Source organism: Chlorocebus sabaeus, chromosome 14 (assembly GCF_047675955.1).
Source record: "Chlorocebus sabaeus isolate Y175 chromosome 14, mChlSab1.0.hap1, whole genome shotgun sequence".
Lineage (NCBI taxonomy): Eukaryota > Metazoa > Chordata > Mammalia > Primates > Cercopithecidae > Chlorocebus > Chlorocebus sabaeus.
In genome coordinates, this window is record NC_132917.1 from 99,552,062 (window position 1) to 99,572,947 (window position 20,886).

The window sequence follows — 20,886 nt, forward strand, 5'->3', positions numbered from 1 at the left end:
CTCCCGAGTAGCTGGGATTACAGGCGCCCACCACCATGCCTGCCTAATATTTGTATTTTTAGTAGAGACGGGATTTCACCCTGTTGGCCAGGCTGGTCTTGAACTCCTGACCTCAGATGATCTGCCCGCCTCGGCCTCCCAGAGGGCTGGGATTACAGGCATGAACCACCGTGCCTGGCAGGCTTTGGAGGACTTACAATGTGGCTGTCTGGAATGAGATGTGTTCTGAGAGTGAATTATGCCCTGGACTTCCAAGACGTGTTTTGAAAAAGGATGCATAATATCTCATCCGTAATTTTTATATCAATGGCATATTTAAATGTTCATTTTGGATATACTGAGTTAAATAAAATGCACCATTAAAATTAATTTCAGTCTCTTTTTTATTTTTCCCTTTTTTAACGCGGTTACTAGGAAATCTTAAATTACAAATGTGACTCGCATTGAATTTCTATTAGCAGCAATGCCTCAGGACTCCGTTTTTCTCATCTGTTAAATGATGTTAACAATGAGAACACCCATGAAGTTCCCAAGATGGTAAACGTCCTATACATGTTTCTGTTCTTCCCACATCACTGTTTCTCACCAGGACACCCAAGCCTCCTGACTTTCATTTGCGTGACCCAGATCCATTCAAAACCATTGTTCCATTTCCATCCGGATTTCTCCTGAGTCAGAGCTTTTTTTTTTTTTTTTTTTTTTTAAGTCATGTGTCATTTGAAATCTTATGATTACAGTTTGTAAATAGCAAGTCAGAAGTTGGAAACTCAGCCAAGATTCTGAAACTGCCTTGCCTAAAGCAGAGGCACTGGAGAATGCACCTATTCATAAACCCGTCCCAGGCACTTGTGAGAAGATACGCTGACATTTAGGCAGGAAATGCACACAAGGTAATTCATTCCTATAGAAGCTCGCTGAGCATCAGTCTGGTTGCGACATGAATTATTCATGTTCCCCCCCTCCCCCGCCACGCCAGCCCCATGTTCAAGGCTGATGTCGGTGCAGGACCCATAGCTCCTCTCCCTAGGCCCTTTCCTGGACAGCTGTACCCAGGTCAACACCCCGTCCTAGAGCCAGCTGTCATTCTCTCTGTGGTGAGGGTTCACCCACGTGGGCCCAGAGGCGGCGACTGACATCTAATTGGCCACTCCAATTCAATTTTCTTGTCCATCTGCCAGAAGACAGATGAATTCATCCAGCGGCCAGCCCAGGACTCCAGAGGAAACACCTCAAGATAATTTATGAATTGATTTATGCCACTTCTCTTTCCACAAAGAATATATGGTGACTGTGTAATGTAAGTGGCCTTTTGTTGAATTTACCAAATTGTTCTCTCATTTCGTATTGTGGATGTCCTAGGAGGGAGTGACAAACGCATATGCTACAAGGCCCAAACGGTGATGCTGATGAGGAGCAAGGAGCAAGGAGCAAGGAGTAAGCAGCAGGGAGCGGTGGAGACTGTGCCCATCGGAAGAGCTCCTGACCCTTCTGCAGGGGCAGCCGCTGCCCATCCAAGCCGGGTGTCGCCTGTGATGATGCTCTTGGTGTTGCAAATCCTCTGATCTGTTACAAAAGGTCAGATTCCCAGATTTTAATGTGGAGATCTCCCGATTTTTGAAGCGTGGGGCTGCGTAAACCTGCCTATTGGTCCCATTCAGCCAGCCAGTTGATGGTCTCTGATCTTGTTTGTCTGCTGGTATAAATGGCAGGTTTTCACGCCGAGGATTCTAACTTCATGTTCTTTTGTATTCCCTCTACCCTTCATCCCTCCTTCCACAGTGGCATAGCATTTACACCAATTATGATTTTCAGAATTAGACACCAATTTACCATCCTCATAGTTGCTCCAGGCGCATCTTTTTAGTTATTTCCTTTTGTGTCTCCTCCTTTTTTCTCAAAGTTCTCCAGACTCTGAGAGGAGGGGAAGCAAGAGCAGGAGTTGCTAACGGCCCCTTTCCAGCCACACACCCTCATCTGTAAGAAAACGTGGCTGAGTCTCCCTTGCTGTGCTTTATCTTCTGTGCAGCCGAAGCATTGCCAGAATGTCAGGGCTCAGGAGAGAAGAGGGGAAGGACGCCAGCTGAGGGTCCGGAAGGTCTCTCCTTTGTTGTAAGGCAGCAGTGGAGCAGCTGCAGGCATGCCAGACCCGCCTCCATACACCCTCTGCCAGGTGTTACTGAGCTCCTACCCGCCTCCCCAAGTGCTTCCCACCTGTGGGACACTTTCTTTCCTGGGGCTTGTCCTGTAAAAAGTGCCACTGCCTCCTAATGTTGTGGCCCATTCAACTAGATACTTTGTCTTTGATGACAAGCCCTGGGGTCCCAAAGAAATCTGGGCTATCTCTGCACAAGTCACCAGAATCTGTAAGTCAAATTCAGTTTCGGTAATTGGCTATTTGAGTCTAGAGGTAGTTTGTTTGGTTCTTTGTTTTTTCTTTTTCTTTTTCCCTATAGTATTGATAAAGACACAGATTAGGCCAGGTGTGGCAGCTCACATCAGTAATCCCAGGGCTTTGGGAGGCTGAGGCAGGAGGATTGCTTGAGCCCAGGAGTTTGAGGCCAGCCTGGGCCACTGACGAGAGACCCAGCTCTACAAAAACTTTAAAAATTAGCCAGGTGTGGTGGTGTGTACATGTGGTCCCAGTCACAGGAAAGGCTGAGGCCAGAGGATCATCTGAGGCCAGGAGCTCAAGGCTGCGGTGAGCCTGGATGGCACCACTGCACTCCAACCTGCGCAACAGAGGGAGACCTGGTCTCAAAAAACAAAAAAAGATGCAAATCGACTTCCGTGACAGGAAGCAGGTCCAGACGACTGTTTTTCAACTGACAAATAGAAATTATATGTATTTATGATGTACTACGTGGTGTTTTGATATATGTTTACATTGTGAAATAACTAAATCACACTAATTAACATACGCAATCTACTCTCTTAGCACATTTCAAGTATACAATACATTGTTACTATGGACACCACGCTGCATAATAGACCTCTTGAACTTGTGTCTAACTGAAAATTGGTATTTTTTGGCCATTAAAGGCATTCCCTGTCACCTCTGCTCTGAGTCCCTGCTAACCACCATTCTATTTTGCTGTTATGAGTTTGACGTTTTTAGGTTTCTCTTATGAATGAAATAATGTGGTATTTGTCTTTCTGTGCCTAGCTTATTTCACTTAGCAAAATGTCCCCAGGTTCATCCACAGTGTTGTAAATGCCAGGATTCCCTTGTTTTCTAAGGCTGAATCACATTTCATTACATTTATATACCACATTTTAAAAATCCATTTATCCATTGATACACACGTAGGTTGATTTTATATCTTGGCTATTGTGAATAATGCTGCAGTGAACACGTAAATGCAGATAACTCTTTGCCATGCTGATTTTTCTTCTCTTTTCTTTTCTTTACTTTTCTTTTTTGTTTTTGAAACAGGATCTCATTCTCTTACCCAGGCTGGAGTACAGTGGCACATTCAGGGCTCACTGCGGCCTTGACCTCCCAAGTTCAGGTGATCCTCCTGCCTCAGACTTCAGAGTAATTGAGACCACAGGTGTGCACCACCACACTCAGCTAATTTTTAAATTGTTAGTAGAAATGAGGTCTCCCTATGTTGTGCAGGCAACATAGGGAGACCCCTGGACTTGAACCCCTGGACTCAAATGATCCTCCTACATCAGCTTCCCAAAGTGCTGGGATGACAGGTCTGAGCCAGCACGCTCAATCGATATACTGACTTCATTTCCTTCGGATATATATGGTAGTTCAATTTTTAATTTTTTGAGGAAGCTCCATCCTGTTTTCCATAATAGTTATACTAATTTCCATTCCTAGCAACTGTGTAACAAGGTCCTTTCTCTCCACATTTCCTTATTGGTGCTCAGAAGTCAAAATTTGAAGAACTACAGTATTAGTATAAAAAATGTTACAGCACTTTTATGGGAATTGAAAGAAGACAGCTGCAATTTCAGGAAACTGATTAAGAAACACTTGGTCATGCAACATTTGCTCCACATTTTCAAGAATGTGTCAATCAGTTCTCCGCTTTTTAGAGAATGTGATGGGCCAGGTGTGGTGGCTCACGCCTGTCATCCCAGCAGTGTGGGAGGCCGAGGCAGGTGGATCACCTGAGGTCAGGAATTTGAGACCAGCCTGACCAACATGGTGAAACCCAGTCTCTACCAAAAATACAAAATTAGCCAGGTGTGGTGGCACATGCCTGTAATCCCAGCTACTTGGGAGGCTGAGGCAGGAGACTTGCTTGAGCCCGGGAAGCGGAGGTTGCAGTGAGCTGATTATGCCACTGCACTCCAGCCTGGGCAGCAATAGCAAAACTCCATCTCAAAAAAAAAAAAAAAAAAAAAAAAAAATGTGATGGGCTGGGCGCGGTGGCTCATGCCTGTAATTCCAAAACTTTGAGAGGCCAAGGCAGGCGGATCCCTTGAGCTCAGGAGGTTGAGACCAACTTGGGCAACATGGTGAACCTCCGCCTCTACAAAAAATACAAAAATTAGCCAGGCAAGGTGGTACACACCTGTGGTCCCAGCTACTTGGGGGGCCGAAGCAGGAGGATTGCTTGAGCCCAGGGGCTTGAGGCTGCAGTGAGCCAAGTTGGCACCTCTGTACTATAGCCTGCATATCAAAGTGAGATCTTGTCTCAAAAAAAAAAAAAAAAAAAGAATGTGACAAATATAATGTAGCCTTTTCTTGATGACTTGGGGAAATCACTTATGATCAAAAATTGTATTTCAGTCTGTAATCCCAGCACTTTGGGAGGCCAAAGCGGGCGGATCACTCAAGAGGCTAAGGCAGGAGAATCGCTTGAACACAGGAGGTGGAGGCTGCAGTGAGCCAAGATTGTACCACTGCACTCCAGCCTGGGTGACAGAGTGAAACACCATCTCAAAAAAAAAAAAAATTGTATTTCAATTCAATAAGCATTTACTGAGCCTCTCTACTTTGTGCCAAGTAGTACACATTGACCTTTAGCCTTTTTTTAATTTACTTTAAAACTAGGCTTTGAAAACATTATGCTAAGTGAAAGACGTCAGTCCCAAAGGACCATCCATTTGTATCATTCCATTTATATGAAATGCCCAGAATAGACAAGTCTGTAAAGACAGAAAGTAGATTAGTGACTGCTTGGGGCTGGGGGGACTGGGGCGCAGTGGCTAGTGTGGGGTGATGACGATGTTCTAATGACAGCTGGGGCAACAATAATGCCCTGCTGATTGCGGTGGTGGATACGCAACGGTGAATATATTAAAAAGCGACTGCATGGCACACTGTAAATGGGTGACTCGTACCGTGTGCGAAATATATCGCAACAAAGCCTGCTTTGTAAAAAAGATGTTGGCAATGTTTGGAAAACAGAAAGAGACAGCACCTGAACAAGGATGAGGAAGGGAGGACAGTGGGCGGGGCTGGGTCAGAATGATGATCAGTCCCTTTGTCTCCGTAGGATCTTTTGCCCGTCCTGGACTAGCTTGGGACACTCTGCTGCTCCACCGTCTGCTCTCCCTCCTGTCCCCATGCCTACCTGTGACAGCTTCGATGGCATCAGCTGCTCCCCATCCACTCTGGTTCTGAAAACCACAGAGGTTCAAGGCTGGACTTGGGAGTCGCAAAGCCCCCGGTTTTATGACAGGGGTGTGACCTGCACCAGCAATGTGACCTTGGACAAGTTTTTTAACCATTTTTCTTTCTTTCTTTTCTTTTCTTTTTTTTTTTTTTTTTTTTTTTTTTTTTTTTTTTTTTTTTTTTGGAGACGAAGTTTTGCTCTTGTTGCCCAGGCTGGGGTGCAGTGGTGCAACCTTGGCTCACTGCAACCTCCGCCTCCCAGATTCAATCAATTCTCCTGCCTCGGCCTGCCGAGTAGCTGGGATTACAGGCTTCCACCACGTCCGGCTAATTTTTTGTATTTTTAGTAGAGATGGGGTTTCACCATGTTGGCCATGGTGGTCTCGAACTCCTGACCTCAGGTGATCCACTCGCCTTGGCCTCCCAAAGTGCTGGGGTTTTTTTTTTTTTTAACCTTTTTAAGCCCCACTTTTCTCATCTATAAAACAGGAATGATGATATCTATCTCATGGTGTTATGGTGAGGATTAAAGGAGATAAAGCGCAGAACGTGTCTGACTCATAGTAAGTGATCAAAAGGATTTTGTATCTGGGAAGGGGAACTCAGCAGGCTGTCAGGGAAAGTTTCACTACAGATAAAGCTGGAATCCTCAGAGCATGACCCTGGAGGTAGTTACTCTGGCTACTCAACTCCATCAGATGTTCAGGATGTTGGTATCAATGAATGTTCCTGCCAGATGAGATGTTAACTGAAGCACCAGTGTTCCTTAAAATAGTAGAAGGGGGAGGCTGGGAGCAGTGGCTTATGCCTATAATCCCAGCCCTTTGGGAGGCTGAGGCAGGTGGATTACAAGGTCAGGAGTTCGAGACCAGCCTGGCCAACATGGTGAAACCCCGTCTCTACCAAAAATACAAAAATAAGCCAGATGGGGTGGCTGGCGCCTGTAATCCCAGCTATTCGGGAGGCTGAGGCAGGAGAATTACTTAAACCCAGGAGGTGGAGGTTGCAGTGAGCTGAGATTGCACCACTGAACTCCAGCCTGGGTGACAGGGGGAGACTCTGTCTCAAAACAAAACAAAACACAAATAAAATGTCCCTTAACAGCTGTTAGCCACTGCAAGGATGTGGGCGGCTGAACTTCTAATCTTATCCTGGCTTTTTTTCCCCTTCACACAGTTTTGGTAGCAGAGAAGAGAGGAAGATCTTGAAGTTCTTGATGAGGCCAGTTGAACTCTGAGAACCTTGGGCCTCATCTCCCTCCCACTCTGCCCTCGCAAGCCTGGCTCAGTCTTGATAGCTGATGTGTGGAGTGTGTGGGAGAAGGTCGGGCTGGGACTCACTCTGGTCAGATCCCTCTGTCTCCTCATCTCCAAGGCTGCTGTGATGGGAACAGCAGGAATCTTTTCCCCTCTGTGTCTACCCCAGTGTGGTTATTCAATGTTGGTGGCCTCTCAATGCTAGAAAAGGGACATTTTCTTCCTCCCAGACATCCTGGAATAAAGGAAGACAGTGGTTCCTAAGGACATCAGACACGGTGGGAGGGAAGGGAGCAGATGGCATATTAGTTTGTGTTGGCTGCCAAAGCAAATACCACAGACCACATGACTTAAAACAGAAATTTGTTTTCTCACAATTCAGGAGGCTGGAAGTCTGAGTTCAAAGAGTCAGCAGGGCTGATTTCCTCTAAGGCCTCTGTCCCCGGCCTGTAGCTGCCATCCTCTCCCTGCGTCTCCACGTGGTCATCCCTCCGTGTGTGTCTGTGTCCAGATTTTTTCCTACAAGGACAGCAGTCATATTGAAGTAAGGACCAGTCCATTTTAATGTAGTCACCTTTAACGACCCTATTTCCAAATGCAGTCACATTCTGGATGTCTGGAGGTTGGGGTTTCAACATTTGAATCTTGAGGGGACAGAATTCAGCCCATAACAGATGGTGAGGGGGACAAGCTCCTTCTGCCACTTGCAGAGAATATCAAGATCACAGGCACCTGCCAGAAAGTCCCCGGGAGAAGGGTTCATCCTTCCACCCTGGAGGATGTCCTGGCCCGGGGTGCCCCGCAGGGCAGCAGCACAGCTGTGGGCTCACAGCTGGCCATGCCAAGATTCCTGGGTGCCTGGACTGGGTTCAGGTTTATTTGAACAGGAGACCCAGGAGGGAGCAGAGGCTCTTTCTCTGCTCTGCAGTTATGAAACATACTTAGGGGAAAATCAAACTCCACGCTAATTTAATAGTTATTAATAATTGATAACACTCATTCCTCAAGGATTGTTTGTACAGTGCTTGGAGGCCTGAGAATTGGTGATAATGAAATTTTAGCATAAGATAAAATTGGGTTAAGGGTTTTTCTGCCTCTGTTTAAAATGTTCCTGTATAAAATATTCATTTTAGGTTATCAACTAATAAACAAATATGTCCCCCATATGCTCCCATGTGTGAAAATCTAATGTGATAATGAAAGTAAAAATAGTAATAAACAAATGATAGGAAAAAGGATCATTTGCTACACAATGAATAAATGATTAGAGTAATAGATTAACATGAAGAACAGGCACAGGGCGGGAAGGGGAAGGGGTTGGCATCTACGGCTCGCTCTGTGGTTTGTGTGGACACGTGACTCGATGCCAGCAGCTCTCTCCTTTGTCCTTCCAGCAGGTGCTACTGAGCCGTGATGACTTGTCAGTGGCTGGGCTGGTCTCACCGGAACGGGGCAGGCGCGCTTTGCCTGTGTTCCTGACTCCCCCTCCTTCCCGTCTCTTGTCTTTTCAAATGACGCCATGAATGCAAGAGGGGGCAAAAGGTGAAATGCAAACCCTTTGAGTTAGCCCTGCTAAAATCTCCTCATTTCAAATCCTGCTGGCAATGCCGCCTGTAGCCTGCCTCTGTGCCCCTCTGGTCGCTTGTTCTTCTACCCAGTCCCTAGAGATCATGCCCATCAGGGTTCATCCTAGAGCTCCTGCTCTTCTCTATAGCCCGTTCTCACAGCCTTGGAAAATGCCTCCACTGACAACTCCCAACTTACATTCCGTGCCAAGACCTTCCTTGGAGCCCCAGCCTCACACCTCCCACCACGCCTCACACATCCCCTCCCCTCGTCTCCTTGACATCTCCGCTTGATGACGTGCAGGCTTCTCAATCTCCCTGCTCCTTCCTCTGCCTCAGTAAATGCTGGCCCAGGCCGCTCACCTGCTCGAGACACAACCCCAAGAGGCCTCCTTGATGCTTCCTTTTCCGTCACTCCCCATATCCAACCCATCCATGAGTTCTTTCGGTTCCACCTTGAAAATACCCCTGGGGGCCAGGCACAGTGGCTCACACCTGTAATCCCAGCCCTTTGGGAGGCAGAGGCAGGTGGATCACGAGGTCAGGAGATTGAGACCATCCTGGTTAACACGGTGAAAGCCCGTCTCTACTAAAAATACCAAAAAAAAAAAAAAAAAAAAATTAGCCGGGTGTGGTGTTGGGCGTCTGTAGTCCCAGCTACTCGGGAGGCTGAGGCAGGAGAATGGCGTCAACCCAGGCGGTGGAGCTTGCAGTGAGCCGAGATGGCGCCACTGCACTCCAGCCTGGGCGACAGAGCGAGGCTCCGTCTCAAAAAAAAAAAAAAAAAAGAATAATACCCAAGCTTCTTACTGCACAGAGACCCTGACTAAGCCGCCCCACCTATCTGGACAGCCCTGTCTTGACTGTTCTTCCCTCTCCTCTGACATTTCTGGCTGGCTGGATCGCTAATGATCCCCTAGGACTTCATTTAATACTCTAAGCGAGATCCAGATCAGGCTCCTCAGCATCACCTGGAGCTCGTTAGAAATCTCAAGCCCTCTCCAGACCTACTGAATCAGGAATCAGGATTTCAGCAAGATCCCTGGGTGATTCAAATGCAGATTAAGGTTTGAGAAGCTCTGCTGCAGCTCAGAGCACAGCAGGCCCCTTTCCACCCCAGGGCCTTTGCACGTGCTCCTCTTGCCCCAGCTCCTCAAACAGCTTGCTTCTAGGATACCTCTGGAAATGGATGTGATGAACCATGGCTGCTTCTGGGGAGAGAAACGTGGAAGCTGGCATTGGGGATGGGAGGGAGAATTACTTTTAATTATATGCTCTCATTCACCTTCAAACAAGCCATTTTAACAGCTCTTTTTCAGTCTTCAGTTCTATTTACAGCCACTGTGAAAAGTAACCTCCCTTCCTTCCTTGGTGCCACAGTGTCCTTTGTTTCCTCAATGGCGTTCATCATGATTTGGTGATGTTTCTTCACTGACGTCTTGCTTCCGCCATCAGCATACAGGAAGTGAAGATGGTTCACCCCCCTGCACCCACCGGCTTTAGATCCATGCTGCACACAGGAAGCTCTGAAACGCTGACAAAATGCGCTTCTCTGAAATCTCACATTCAGATGCTCCTCCCTGACCCTTCCGTCCCTCCATGCAGTGCACCTACTAATTTGCTCCCACGACTCCTGTTTCATACCCACGGGAGCTCAGGTCCTGATAGCTCTGCTCTTATCTTCCAGCCTCCTTGGTTTGCATCTGTTCTGTGGCTGCTTTCTTCTCTGGCTCCCACACACAGAGCAGGTGACCTGACCTCAGCATAACTGAGAGAAATGAAAGTCATCAGAGGCAATGCGCTCACTTCCCTGCCACGAAGCCCACAAACCTGTCCACGTTTGCTGCTGTCTTTTTTCTCCCTTCCATTTGCTATTGTGCCACTGCTGTCTTTCTGAAAGTGCTCTGATCTCACTCCTCCAGTGGTGCTGGTAAACGTTTCACACCCGGCTCTCTGGGAATAAAAAGGTCTGATCTGAAGAGATTGCTGTTTTCTGTGGTGTAAATACCCCCATCACAGCCAATTTCAAGCCACCAATGAGATAACACTGCACGCAGAATTGGAAGAGATGCATAGACATGAGTGATTATATAGCATTCTCGCCATAGGGACGCAATGGATGGACATTATCTCAGGGGAATAGCTATTGGTAGAAGGTAGCAAACTAGGAAGAGATGAGTTTTCAGTATTTATTGCTTTGTTTCTAATGTAACCTACTTAACTGTAAGTTTTCATCATTTAATTTTTAACACTGGCTGCATTTGGTGCCTGGCTCAGAAAATTCCTGCAGATTTCACAGTCGGCTCTCCCACCTGTGGTCATGCCTTGCAGCCACTTTTCCACCCCCACACAGTTCTCCGTCACCACAGTCTGGTTTCTACCCCACGTGCCAAGGAACCTCTTCCCCCTCCTTGTTGCTGACTTCCTTCTTACCTTCCTGGATCCCCAGGGGTGTGGGACTCTGGGACCACCTACTCCTCCAGCTTCCACAGTCCTGCAGCGCCCGGGTTTTGCCTCTCCTCTGCCCGTATACTCTCTCCTCTGCCTGTATACTCTCTCCTCTGCCCATATACTCTCTCCTCTGCCCGTATACTCTCCTCTGCCCATATACTCTCTCCTCTGCCCATATACTCTCTCCTCTGTCCGTATACTCCTGCTCTCTGTCCTTCCTCAATTCCTCTCCTCGGTCCGTCCCTCAGGGTTTCTCGCCTCAGCCCTGGCTCCCTTTGAACTCTCTCTGGGCCACTTCGGCCATCTTCCCGCCCCATGATCCTCTTCTCTCTGTGGGTGACACTCCATTCTCTATCCCCAGCCCAGCCCTCTCCCAGGCTTTGGCCCACAGCAGGTGCTCACGGAGCATCATGGCTTCAGTGAACACATGAAGGAACGCGTCGTTGAAACTATCCCTTGTCCCCTTCTCACTGGCCCCCAGTCCATCCTCCACATTTATCCAAAACCCATCTTTCTCAAATGCAAGACTTAAGCGCTGCTTTCGAGCCTCTGGCAGACTGCTGCAGTGGCTCAGGGAGGCCAGGCTGGGGCCAGGCTGGCGAGAGCAGAGATGCACAGAGCTGGATACATTTGTGGTGGCTTGTGGAGTGGAAGCCACAGACAAGGGCACCCACCGAATGTGGAGGGTGGGTGGTGACTCGTGGGTGCCTGGCATAGACATCCAGGGGCAGACAAACCATTCACTGAAACAGGGACTTCGAACCATTTCTGCTCTAACTTCCGACACCAAGCGTGTGAGTTTTTACCTCCCACTAACCAGTTCTCCAACTCTCCTGACACCAACTGGGTGTCCTACGATTCAATTCAGTTTTGACACTATCCATCAGCGTCAGGTCCTCCAGGTTAAGAGCACTGTCCCGCAAGGCTGCCCCCACTTCAGAGGCCAGTCGCAAGGCCTGGGCCTCCCATACGTCTGACCAATGGACTATAAACCGGAGGTTCCCACAAACTCCTTCTCAGGTTTAGAACAGCTCACACAACTCAGGAAACATTTTACTTACACTTACTGGTTTATGATTAGGATGTAACTCGGGGACAGCAGATGAAAGGACTGCCCTGGGCGAGACATTGCAGTGGCTGCTGCGGAGCGTCCAGGCTCTCTCTGGACGTGCCACCGTCCCAGCACCTCCCTGTGCTCACCCGGAAGCTCTCCAGCCCTGTCGCTGAAGGGTTTTGTGGAGGTTACATCCCTTAGGCATTGTAGATTAAAACACTGGGCATTGTTGTGTACTTCAACCTCCAGTCCTTCTCATCTCCTTGGAGAGGAGATGGGGTAGCTGAAAGTGCTAACCCTGTAGTCACAAGGTTGGTTCCTGTGGCAACCACTCCCATCTGAGGCTCTCTCGGAGCCCACCATAAGCTCAGGTATGGTTAGAGGGGGCCCACCTTGAATAACAGAAGACATTCCTCTCACCCCTATTTCTTAGGAAATCCCAAGGCTTTTAGAGTTCTTGTGCCAGAACCAGGGTGGAGAATCAAATATATCTCTTACGATATGACAATGTCACAGGGACTGTCACAGGAAGAGCAGATCTGTGTGCAGGGGAGGTGTCTAGGTGTACAGGTGCCTACTGGACTCCCAGAGACCAAGGGGGGCACATGGTGTTCAGAACAGAGGTCTGGGAGGAAGTAAAGGTGGGTGTTGTCAGCATACAGATAAGAATGTCACATAGATGAAAGCAAACATTTTCAGCAAGTTTTCATGGATTTTAGAATAAATTCTAAATGCCTAAGCATGGTCTCCCACAATGCCCCCGCCCCTCAGCTCCCCCTAGCTCTTGGTTTGGGTCTCAGCGCCGGCTCCCCTCCTCCACCCTTCCCTGCCCCACCCCTTCTTCCACTTCCTGCAAGAGGGTGGATGCCATGCCTGCCTTGGGCGGTTCGGGCTGCAATACCAAAATACCATAGCCTGGGTGGCCTCTAAACAACACGCTTATTTTTCACAGTTCTGGAGGTTGGGAAGTTCATGATCAAGGGGCAGATTCAGCGTCTGGTGAGGGCCCAATTAATAGTTCATAGATGGTGCCTTCTGTCTGTGTCCTCCCACGGTGGAAGGGGCGAGGGGGCTCCCTGGGGCCTCTTCTTATAGGAACCTATCCCATTCATCAGGGCCCCACTCTCATGACCTAACCAGCTCTCAAAGGCCCCACCTCCTAACACCAGCACACAGGGGTTAGGCTTCAACATAGGAATATGCGGGGGACACCAACATCCAGACCACAGCAAGGCTTCTCCTGCTTGCTCCAGCAGATCCTCTGGCTGCGGTGACCGCCACGTGCCCTGAATGGAAGGGCTGTTCTGTGTCTGCCCTAGGACTTGGCCAACTCCTCTGCCCAGTGAGCTGAGAGCCCACTGGGGGCGGGGACATCCTTGTCACTCTCCCCGTGTTTCCTCAGTGCTTACCCAGTGCCTGGCTCGTGGTGGTGGTTCCATGAGCATGTGTGAGAAGAAGATGTTATGCTGTGAGCTCTCTGAGGCTTGTGAGCCAGCCTCAGGGAATGCAAGTCCAACTGTCATTGGTGTTGGAGGTAACTGAACACCAAGTCCTGGCCAGTCTCTCCCGGATGCTGTGCACTGTGTTCTCGGGGAGGTAGGAGGACTTGCAGTGGATGCCAGGGACACGTGCCCACGTCAGCCTCCCCTTTTCCGGCCACATTTCAAACAGGTCTCAAGAGCCATGTAGCTTTTCCAGACTCACCTTGAGTAAACACACAGCTGCTGCCTCTCACCCACTGAGCTCGAATCTGTCGTCATTTTTGTATTGTGCACCCGTGTATGGTTTGGCTACAGGCAACGAGGTGCCGATCTGCCTCTTCATGGAAGCGTCGAGGCTCCTGGACTGTGAACTGCGCTGGTGAGACGACGAGGAGGGGACATTGGGACTTAGCAGTTGGCACAAGGCCTCCTGGAGCAATTCCAGGACCCCTCTAGGGAGTTACCACAGTGGTGACAGGGAAGATTTACCATCTGGGACTGTGCTAGGTGCCAAGCGGAGCAGAACTTGTCAGGTGCCCAGAACCGAGTATTAATCAAGCAGGAAATGTCTGTGCCTGTTGTTTGCTAAGCTGGATTCCTCGCTCACTAGGCATCAAGGTGCCTGTGGACTACCCCAGGCATAAGAAAGGTCTCGGGAGGCTGAGAGTCCCTGGCCTGCCCTCCGGCCCCACCCCGGGTCACACCTGGGGTCCCTGCAGGCGGCTCACTGTGAATGGAGGAAGCCATCGTGGACTTGGGTCCCATGGGGCTGGCTCTCGGAGAAGCCTTGAGGAACCGCGGTTTGGTTTTAACAAGGGTAGAAGATTCCAAAAGTGTATCATGAAAAGCTCCATGACCACCTGTGTTTTAGAGACTTTGGTGACTTCAGAGGCCTTGAAATACAACCCCAGAGAATAACAGTCAGCTTTGGACATGTGTGTTTGTGTGTGTGCATGTGTGTGTGTGTTTTGGGCGGGGTGGGGAAGGATTCCTAATTCCCACCCCCCAGCCTTCCTCCTGAGCTGGAAGCCAGCCTTGAACAGGCGAGGGTGGGTTCTTACCTTCCTCAGAGGTGGTTGGGAACCAGAGGCAATTCCAAGTCAAAATAAACCCGGAGCCTTGTTCCAGCTTCTGTGTTTAAAGGGAAGTCACTGTACATTTCTCCTGGATGCCCTCCTGCCCCCAGAGTCTCACTCCTGTGTCTGAACAGTGGGTGACTTCTCTCAGTGAACACACTTTTTGTTGATTATGATTTTCCAATCTGTTTCTGAAGCAGGGGGAAGTTATAGCTGGTAAATTCTCAGTCTGGACAACACACAGTGTCACTTCACAATAAAATGTGTGAGGACAGGTAAGACAGTTATTGTCCTTGGAACATTAGAGATCACCATTAGGTGGTATATTCGTCCAGGTTCTCAGAGAAACAGAACCAATAGCATATAGGTATACAGTTATGTACCATATAACAACGTTTTGGTGAATGACAGGCCACATATATAACAGTATTTTTATCATGCCTTTTCTCTCTTTTTTTTTTTTTTTTTTTTTTTTTTTTGAGATGGAGTCTCTCTGTTCCCCAGGCTGGAGTGCAGTGGGGTGATCTCAGCTCACTGCAACCTCTGCCTCCTGGGTTCAAGCGATTCTTTTACCTCAGCCTCCTGAGTAGCTGGGATATCGGAGTGCACCACCACATCCAGTTAATTTTTGTATTTTTAGAAGAGATGGGGTTTCCCCATTTTGGCCAGGCTGGTCTCAAACTCCCAACCTCAAGTGCTGGGATTATAGGCATGAGCCACGGCACCCAGCCTTACTGTGCCTTTTCTATGTTTAGATACACGAATACTTACCATGTGTTACATGGCCTGGAGTATCCAGTACAGTATCATGCTGTATAAGTTTATAGTCTAGGAGCAACAGGCTATACCATAGAGCCTATAGGCTTGTTTAAGTGCATTCTGTGATGTCCACACAATGACTTAATTGCCTAACAATGCGTGTTTCAGAATGTATCCTCACTGTGAAGCAATGCAAGACTGCACGTGAAGAAATTTATTATGAGGCATTGGTTCCCGTGAGTATGGAGGCTGGGAAGGCCCATGATCTGCTGTCTGCAAGCTGGAGACTCAGGAAAGCTGGGGGTTAGTTCAGAGGCCCAAGAGCTGGAGGGCCAGTGGTGTAGATTGAATCTGAAGACCTGAAAAGCAGGAGCACTGGGGGAAGATGGCAAGCATCGGACAGAGAGATGGCAAATCCTCCTTCCTGCTCCATTTTTGTTCTGTTTGGGTCTTCAGTAGATTGGGCAATGCCCGCCTGTATTACTGATGGCGATCTGCTTTACTCAGCCCACTAATCCAAATGGTCATCTCTTCCAGCAACACCCACACAGACAAATCCAGAAATAATGTTTAACCAGCTATCTGGGCAACCAGTGACCCAGTCAAGTTGAGACATAAAATTAACTATCACAGGTGTAATGGTAGCTTTTTTTCCTCTAAGTAGCTGAAATAAAAGTTAGACAATGCCCACTGTACCCTCTTACAGAATGAGGGAATGAAGCCTACACTCTTTGTCATTCTGAAAACAAAGCTGCCAGCCAGGTGTGTCCCCGTGTCAGCACCGGGAGCTGCTTTTCATTCCCCAGGTCCAACCCTGTCATAAAAGTGCAAGCTGAACAATTAACAATTTGCAGATGATATTTAAGCAGTGCCTTGGAGGGGGTGGGGGGAAAGAACAACATACCTTTTCTTTTCTGTTTTTAGTAACATTCTTGGTAACATATTTATGCATTTTGTACAGAAGATATAAGTAAATATCGTGGAAAAACACACTTTATATCCTCCAAGGCCTTAATAATCATGGCAGTTATCAAAGGCCCAAGAAGGCCTCAGCACTAAATCATGTGGCTTCAGAAATGCGTGAATAAATCTGTAGTCAAGCCTTTGCAGAGGAAATGTGAACTACAAATCAATTGGCCTCAGACAATTCATTTACTTAATTTATCCTTTGGATTTACAAAGAGACTCAATTAATTTAGAGATGCTTCCACTGGCACTTGCTGCTCTGAGGGCCCCTCGCTGAGAGTATGGAGTTCCTGGAACCAATGACTCACGTCGTTTCTTTCTGTGCATTGTGCTCGGCCGCTGGAACCAAGCTTTCCTCGTTTTAGAAGGTCAAGGGATTAACCTGTTCAGCATTTTACTTATTTATTTATTTATTTGAGTCTCACTCTGTTGCCCAGGCTGGAGTAAGTGGCATGGTCTCGGCTCACTGCCACCTCTGCCTCCAGGCTTCAAGTGACTCTCCTGCCTCAGCCTCCCGAGGAGCTGGGAGTTACAGGTGCCCACCACCACACCCAGATAATTTTTGTATTTTTAGTGGAGACAGCAGTTCACCATGTTGGGCAGGGTTGGTCTCAAACTCCTGGCCTCAAGTGATCTGCCCACCTCATCCTCCCAAAGTGCTGGGATTACAGGTGTGAGCCACCACATCAGGTCCCTTCAGCATTTTAAAGGGAACTCATCACCTGAATTGAGATGCTAAAAGGACTTTGCCCCAAGGGAGAACTCTTCAAGCTGACAGCCTGGCTTGGAAAACACCCACTGGATCACCAAATGCTGACTGAGGCTTAAAGAGAGTTCTAAGAGCCTTTGTTGGGAACAGCAAGCCCAGGACCACTCAAGCCGGTGTGTGTTTGGGTTCAGAACTCTCCTGGAGTGATTCACCTCACTCTCAGTGCAGCTGAGGTTGTTGACGTCACTCTTAGCTTTCCGGGCTGTTAAAATATCAATCATATCAATACACAGGGAGAAAGGAGAAAACAGTTCGGCCTAACGGATTAACCATGTTCTGTTGAATATCCCCTAGAATATGAAGAACTGAAGCTTTCCTCAAGATATCCTTTAGGAGAACTAACAGCTTCAAGGAGAAGAACCAAGATAAGTGGCCCAAGGTTGGTTCCCAGGGAAAGCAGAGAGGATTCAAGATGTGGATGTCTCAGAGCGCCATGTGAGCGCATTGCTTCCATGAAACAGCAGTAGGTTGACCCAGAAAAGGTGCAGAGAACAAGAGTTCTTGAAGATTATTGGTTAGACTGAAAACTGAAACGTGACATGATTTTGAGTATTTACTGGAGTATAAGAAAAAAGAATCCGTGTGACTTTGATGCTTGGAACTGATTTAGTATCAGTGAATTATATTTATTTCTCCAATCACACTACTTAGTTCTGCAATGACTAATATTTATACAATTAAAGTAATGTAAATATTGTTTCTTGGTTTGCAATTTTTAGAATCAACTTCTGGCAGAGCATCAAAGACCTAGTTAATTTACAAAACAGAATGCAAACATTATAAGATGGGTGCTGTGAAAGTTACAGTAGCATTAACAGCAGTCGGGCAAAGATGGGGAGAAGGGCAGGGTGAGGAAGGAATAGCAAGATCCTCATGTTGCCGAGGGGAGGCTCAAGAGGAATGGTCTGTTAATGGAAAAAGAAACAGCAAAGTTATAAAGGGAAACAAACCAATGGGAGAAACTATTAATATATATGTTGATAAAAGACAAGTGTTGGAGGGTTGCAGAGGAAAGAGTGTAAGAAAACAGCCTGTTGCAAGGCAAGAGTAATGCCACCTGAGGTGAAATCACCATCAGGATCGATGTTTGACTCCTGAATACCAAGGTATTCCCACAGTCAGGCCAAGAAACAATGCCTGTAGCGTAGACAACTCTTATAAAAATGCTTATCTAACTTCCCCAGTGGTCACGAATTTTGCAGGAGGGTCTGAGACGTGACCAACTGTACATGTTTTACCAAAAGCAGTTTGCTATATAAAGACTACTTTCTGGAGGGCAAGTACAGGAATCAACCATCTCTCGGCCACCAGAGATATTGCTTCTGTTAGTTAGTTCCTATTAAATGTTTCTTTTTTCTTGGCCAGGTGCGGCGGCTCATGCCTGTAATCCCAGCACTATGGGAGGCCAAAGCAGGTGAGTGTCACCTGAGGTCAGGAGTTTAAGACCAGCCTGGCCAACATGGTGAAACCCCATCTCTACTAAAAATATAAAAATTAGTCCAGCGTGGTGGCGTACGCCTGTAATCCCAGCTACTTGGGAGGCTGAGACAGGAGAATCACTTGAACCCAGGAGGCGGAGGCTGCAGTGAGGTGAGATCGTGCCATTGCACTCCAGCCTGGGCAACAGAGTGATTTTTTTTTTTTTTTTTGAGACAAGGTATGACTCTGTTGTTCAGGCTGGAGTGCAGTGGCATGATCATGGCTCACTGCAGCCTCCACCTTCCAGGCTCAAGTGATCCACATCAGAGTAGCTGGGACTACAGGCATATACCACCATGCCCAGCTAATTTTTGTGTTTTTGGTGGAGATAGAGTCTCACTATGTTGCCCAGGCTGGTCTCAAACTCCTGGGTTCAAGGGATCTATCTGCCTTGGTCCCCTCAAAGTGCTGGAATTACAGGCATGAGCCACCATGCCCAGTCTAAATGTTTCTTTCTGAGACACTGGATTTGTTAGCCTCTTTCTTCTTCCTCTCAGTTCCTTTGGCCTCTAGGGGTAGGCTTACCTGCTTACCACAGAAAAAAGAGGTAATGTAAGACAGGAAATTTTATTTAAAAAAAAAAGTTTTTTAATTTTTAGTTTTTTATTTTTTGAGATGGAGTCTTGCTCTGTTGCTGAGGCTGGAGTATTGTGGCATGATATTGGCTCACTGCAACCCCCACCTCCCAGGTTCAAGTGATTCTCCTGCCTCAGCCTCCTGAGTCTCTGGGAATTACAGGCACCTGCCACCATGCCCGGCTAATGTTTGTATTTTTACTGGAGATGGCATTTCACCATGTTGGCCAGGCTGATCTCAAACTCCTGACCTCAAGTGACCTGCCTGCTTCAGGCTCCCAAAGTGCTGGGAGGAAATTTTCTCATGTTTCATGGTTGGGTGAGGGGGTCTCAATAGATTAATATATCAAGAAATAGAGTTATAAGCCTGTATTACCTAGATAATAGGTGCATCCACCCAAAGAATACAGAAAATAGTTAAATGTGATTATCCTGGAGAGCGGGACTGCTTCATGGAGAGCAAGGCTTTGCTCATTTAATATTATTCTATAGCTCAGGAGTCAGTTAACTATGACCCACAGGCTGGCTGCCTCTTTTGTAAATAAAGTTTTATTGGAACATAGTCACACTCATTTGTATAAGTATGTGGATGTATGAGTGTATGGTTGACTTTGTTTTGATAATGGCAGAGTTGAGTAGTGACAGAGACCACATAGCTTAAAATATTTGTCATTTGGCCTTTTAAGAAAAAATTTGCTGACCTCTGTTATAAACTAGGATTAAACAAACAAACAAACTCATATGTATGCTTTATCCTGATTTAAAAAAAAAATTAAAGTGGGGGGAAAGTCTAAACTGCCCACTTTTCAAAGCCCATTTCCAAACCACTGTAGACTTGAACTCTAGATTATAAAAACCTCCACATAACTTCTTGTCATTCCTAAATTGTCTCTAGTCATATGCATTTGATCCTGGAACTGGAATATTCACCATATTGTTCTATTTAATATTTCCAGCTCTCAATAGCAACAACAAAAATGTGGCATACAAAAAAACCATGAAAAACACAGTCTGAAAAGACGAAGCAACCATTGGGACCAGACTCACATATGACACAGATGTTGGAGCTATCAGACATTAATTATGATTAATATGTTAAAGGATCTAAAGGAAAAGCTAGACAGCATGCAAGACCAGATAGGTAATTTCAGCAGAGAAATGGAAACCATTATAAAGAATCAAATGGAAATACTAGAAACAAAACACAGTAATGGAGATGAGATGTGCTTTTGACGGGCCCATCAGTATAATTGATAGAGTTGAGTAAAGAATAAGTAAACTTAAACATATTACCCAAAATAAAATGCAAAAAGGATAAAAGCAAAACGAATCTCAAGACAGTACAGATAATCCAAGAACTGTAGGACAATATCAGAAATATCAGACAGTCTAATATAAGCATAATTGGAATTCCAGAAGAAGAAGAAAGAGAAAATTGGGCAGAAAACATATCTGAGAAAAATAGTGGCTGGAAACTTTTGAAAATTAGTGACAGAGCTTTATGCAGTGGCAGTATCATAGCCAATGAGGTTTATCTGAGGTGCGATTATTGCTAACTGAAAACTTTTCCTAGTACTCCACCATGATGACTTGAAATATAGTCAGCACTGGCAATTTTTGACAGTCTGTACAGACACTGAACTTTATAGTTAAAAACTTAGCTAGAGACACAGAATCAAAGACTTAAGAATACCAGAGCACACCAGCAGGATAAATATCAAAAACAAAGAAACAAACATACCTAGACATATCATGTGTAAATTGCTGCAAGTCAAAGACAAAGAGAAACTCTTGAAGGCGATCAGAGAAAATAAACATGCTATCTATTGAGGAACAAGGATAAGAATTACAACAGACTTCTGTCAGAAACCATGCAA

General features: G+C 46.8%; 1 long non-coding RNA gene and 1 other non-coding gene across 2 annotated transcripts; one reads left to right on the plus strand and one right to left on the minus strand.

Moving 5' to 3' along the window:
- Positions 1 to 271: 271 nt before the first annotated feature.
- On the minus strand, positions 272 to 10,389 carry LOC140713447 (uncharacterized). Its single transcript, XR_012095523.1, has 4 exons — positions 9,661 to 10,389; positions 7,210 to 7,353; positions 6,919 to 7,094; positions 272 to 1,911 (listed from the first exon to the last, which is right to left on the minus strand). It is a non-coding gene; the product is annotated as an uncharacterized lncRNA (long non-coding RNA).
- Positions 10,390 to 20,504: 10,115 nt separating this feature from the next.
- Positions 20,505 to 20,643, plus strand: LOC119626136 (U4 spliceosomal RNA). The gene has a single exon (XR_005242305.2). It is a non-coding gene; the product is annotated as a U4 spliceosomal RNA (small nuclear RNA).
- The last annotated feature ends 243 nt before the right edge of the window (positions 20,644 to 20,886 follow it).